The 4,683-nt window shown below is 42.6% G+C and overlaps 1 protein-coding gene across 1 annotated transcript in view; it reads left to right on the top strand.

Annotated features, from left to right (window-relative positions):
* The first annotated feature begins 1,680 nt into the window (after positions 1 to 1,680).
* Positions 1,681 to 4,683, top strand: part of plxnb1b (plexin b1b) — a 75,143-nt gene continuing 72,140 nt past the window's right edge. Inside the window, exon 1 of the mRNA XM_035661646.1 lies at positions 1,681 to 1,825. The gene's annotated coding sequence lies outside the window, so the exon portion shown is untranslated. The remainder of the gene's footprint in view (positions 1,826 to 4,683) is intronic.

The following is a 4,683-nucleotide window of genomic DNA, read 5'->3' as shown; positions in this document are numbered from 1 at the left end:
TTTGGCCTGGCATCAAAAGAGCTGTTGGCCGTAGGACATGTCTTCACTGCCTCCAGTCTCCAAAAGCTGAACTTTTCCACTAATGTTCTCAAAAGGAAGATGCTCCAGGCTCTCTGAGAACTCCTCTGTACCCTTGTTTGCTCAACCTGATGAGCCATTGTGTGATACAAGTCAACTTTAATCCTTGAATAGATACTTTACTGGGGGGAACAAACATTAGAGCAAAGACCGCAATCCTTCCTGTTCCTGTCAGTTCTATCAGCCCATCAATCTTGCGCACAATTCCACCAAACGGCTCTCTGCACTTTCATCTGCAAACTTGCCCTCATGCAGCTCAGCTTTAGGCCTCACCCTCGCAGTCTGGGTCAAAGATTACTGGAAACAATATATGAGTTAGTTAGTCTTGCGTCTGAGCCAGCTTCTCACTGGAGGAAACTGCCATAAAACAAGACCCAACGCATCCCGGCCAGAGGGCAGAGGTAGGAGCTGCGGAATCAGCAGGCAGAGGGCAGTTTACAGTTTAAAACCACAGGCTAGATTGGAAAAACTCCAGGTTCGACCAAGCTTCATTCAAGTTAAGGCAGCATTCTTTGACAATGACTATCATTTGGATTGCCTGTGGCAAGGGAATGATACAGCCTTTACAGCCTCAGGACACCTGTGGTAAAGAACAAATAAAGTAAGAGTTTATTAGGGTTGCAAAAGCCGAGAAGGATCCAGATATCATTTCATTTAATCTCTTAGACCTGACATAGGCCCATGCAGCTAGTTTGTTTGTGCTTGGTAATATACAGGAGAGTAGTTTGGTACAGTGGTTCCCAACCTGGGGGTCGCCAAAGCTTCAAAGGGAGTTGATATTTAATTGAAATATTATCAAAATCACAATATGCATATCACAGAAGCTACAATTAGTTTGAAGGTAAAATGTGCAACAACTTGTTCTCCAGATGTTAGAAAACATGTGAGCATAATTTATGATACTGCCAACTGCAAGTTTAATGTAAATATTTCAGGCACATTAGGACATGGAAGGGTCTGATATTTCTTCTTCAGTGTGGGAATTTGTTTCAGTGGATATTTGGAAGCAGGTAGTGATTAGGTACCACCACCACATAGCTAGCTAGCTGCAAAAGGGGGGGGGGATTGGAGTCAAGTAGATTTTGGGCATCTTTCACAAAGACTTTGGTTTTAATATGTGGTATTTTACCATATCCATGACTGCCGTATGGGTTTCCTAATACACATCAGTTAATACTCTAGGGGTTAATTACACCCCTAGGAGACAGCCATTCCTTCCCCTGCTTTTTAATCCTGATGTCCTCACCATACCCAGGCTGTAGCTTTGAGTATGTAGTATTGAGTGTTATTTGAGTGCTACAGAGAGCTCATGTTTCATGTTGTGCCATGGCTTTACTCTCTGTGGCAGCCATTTGTCTGTTTTTTAAAAGGTGTCTTTTGTGGCGTGCTCTTGCCTCGCCGTGTTTAGCGTGGTCTTTGTTGTGTACTGGACAATAGTTGCCTTGTATGAAGAACAGGGGCCCTCACCTGCGTAGCATTGAATTAAGAAGACATGGCAGGCGTTGCAAATGGTTTAGGCTCACTTTGTGGAGGAGATTTCTTCAGCCACTGACTCCTGCTATCGTTGTCTGTTTCCACATTATGCTTCCTCAAAGGCCGTTTGTGTTGGACTTATGTGATGCTTTTGGCTTTTATGGAAGAAAGCTGTAAAAATGCACTCTGTGGAATTTCTAACTGCTTGTACTCCTCCAGGTTTTGACAGATCCACATGGGAGCCATGGAAGGATTGGAAATGGAACCTCCACAGGTAGGAAACTAAATTTCTCTTCTTTTTTGTGCTTCTGCAAAAATGATAAATAGTCAAAGAAAAGGAAGCCCTAACTCATTTTTGTTCTCATATAATCGTTATTAAGGTTTTTTTCTTCTGGGCCATTGCTGATGTTGTACACCAAAATAGCCAGATATGTCTAGGGGGCTATCACTCCAGCTTTTTTAATTTCCTTCAATTCATCTGAACTACACAATGGCTTATGGGATTTGAGCTTCCTCCTCCTGTGGTGTCAAGTCCACTTCCCCCCCAAACCGCATCCCACCACACTCAGCAGCTATTTAAAGTGTCAGCGGCTGCTCCCAATTACTCCTCCCCACGCCAAACCAGAAGCTCCGGCCACGCAAACGGAGGCCTCCCCACTGTGACTTTTATCTGTTTGTTTTCATATTTCCCTCCCCTCCGTCAGCCCTCCTCTCTTGTGCTCTTGCTGTTTTCGCCCTCGCCAAGGATTATTGTATTTTTCCTCCAGCTGACCTTGGTTACATAAACTAATGCGTGATCTCCCTTCCTTGATTCTTCTCCCTGTCCAAGTCCTCCTCCTCCCTGTCCCACTGCTCTGCCAGGCTCTGATCCTCTGGGCGCTCCCACAAAGCCTAGTGTTTTGATTACAATGTGAAATTGGAGCCAGGACTATTTATTCCCAGGCCAGGGTATAGTGTTGAGGACCTGGTTGGAGGGTATGCCAGCGAGGGGGAAGCCAGGAAGCTGTTGTGGTTGAATCAGGCGGATGGTGTTGGTGGGTGAACTGTTTATGTCTTCTCATAACCTCTCTTTGTGGGCCATGCATCCAGCCAGCTGTTTCAAATAAGCAGAACGCCTGGGGTCGCATCTCACTGTCAGCAGTTTCTGCACATAACCCAAACCCCATCTTTTAGCTTTGGCCATCGCGGGGTGGCAGATTGGTCTTGTGGTTTGAGACGCCATCCAACTGTCCTTCCACTGGATGACAGAGGCTCAAATGATTTGTTATGAAGCATACCCCCTCCTGAAGTGTTATTCAGACTGACACCAACTCGTTTGTGGAGCTTTATTGCAGGAATACTGTGCAGTGAGCACACTCAAGTGACAACAGTGGCTTAATAATCATATTCACAGAGGTGGCACGGTGTCCACAGACTGCTCTTCACTAACATAAGTCCCGTTCAACTTTGCCAACACACCCAGCTCCACTGTTCTATATTATTTATTTATATATCTTGACCTTTGACCTTTGAAGGATGTAAGACAATACAGGGAATTCCCGTATAAACATGCATAGTGTTCCTTTTTGTCTCTTCTCATCTCAAGTGTTTTCCTTTGCCTTAGATTTGTAAATTATAGTCCAAACAAATTATTTAGAATCCCCTTCTGACTTAAAGATATAATGTCTAACATTTCCACATTAAAATGTCTAGAAATGCTAGACCTATGTTATATAGTTTGAGTTTTGTACTTTGTTTGTACATTATCCCAAATGTTTCCAACCATGTTCAAACTCATACACACACAAACACACAAAAACATAATTTATTCGAGAAACAAAGTGTTTCCTACACTTGACTGAACAAATGCAGCACTCACTGGTCTTTCAGTGGCCAAACTGAAAGAACGTAGTGGTTGCTTCTCTTAAAATGTCTAAACATTTCTAAAGCGTCCATCCAGTGAAATGTTTGCTGTCTCTTCCTCCATTCCTCTGGGCTGAATCAATTTTCTCAGCTTTAAATTCATTGCAGAAATAGTGGTGCTCTGATCCGGTGCATAGATCCATATCGGGGCAGATACTGACCTTGTTAAGTTGATTGGGTAGCCAGATGTGATCCATCCACATTAAATGTGGTTTCTTACACACCAGTTGTTACAATACAGTTTCAAAACCTTCAAGATCAATATGACGTGTGTATGTGTATCTAAATTTATAGTTAAGAAATGATGCGTTTTACCTCACACATGAGGCTACGTAGCAGACTATTAGTTGTCAACTATTAAAGAAATCTCTAACTATTTTGATTGTTGATTAATTGTTCTGATTCATATTTTCTGCTTTCTTTAGTCCTCTATGACAGTAAACTGAATATCTTTGGGATGTTGACAAAACAAAACATTTGAGGACTGGGAAACAGTTTTCACCATTGTCTGGACCAAACAACTAATGGATTAATCGACAAAATGATCGACAGATTAATCGATAATGAAAATAATTGCATCACTACTGGTGTATTAAATATGATCCTAATCAGTTCCACAGGTGCTACTCGGTATAGGTCAATACCTTGAGTTTAGGTATGGAGAAAAATTAGGATTAGTGCATCACCAACCAAATCTGCTGTAGTCTGTGTACTAATGCAGCCAGATTACTTCAACTAGCTCTCTCACTGGCACTGTTGTCTCGTTACCTCCGTTCATTTTAAAGGACATGGACACATTTGGTTACTACACTTCTCAGGCAGGGTTAATGTGGACGTGAGGTGACTGAAGTGCAAACACTTAAAACACTGGTTCGCTCTACGAGACCCTGGGGTACACATTTCACTTATCTGCTAAGCAGGCTGTGTCTTTTCATTATGCAAGCCTGCACACACACTCTTGTACACATGTTACATTTCTTGTGATTTTGAGTCATGTTAGTTTGAGGTTAGGTTAATGTTTAATCATCCAGTCACCGTTGGTTTACTAGTTCACTATTGTTCTCAGAAAATTAAATCATGACACACAGTCACACACATGCACACAAACATATCTAAGGCCAACCGGAGATGAGCAGCCAAGCATTAGATTACAGGAAACTGATCAGCCAGGGTAGACAGGAAACACTGTGGGAGATTAAGGTGTGTTTGTCTGTGTGTGTGGGTGTGTGT

Source organism: Morone saxatilis, unplaced genomic scaffold, assembly GCF_004916995.1.
Source record: "Morone saxatilis isolate NCDOM2014 unplaced genomic scaffold, NCSU_SB_2.0 Contig18, whole genome shotgun sequence".
Taxonomy (NCBI): Eukaryota; Metazoa; Chordata; class Actinopteri; family Moronidae; genus Morone; species Morone saxatilis.
The sequence above is the reverse complement of the archived record's forward strand: the minus strand, read 5'-3'. Positions and strand labels throughout refer to the sequence as shown.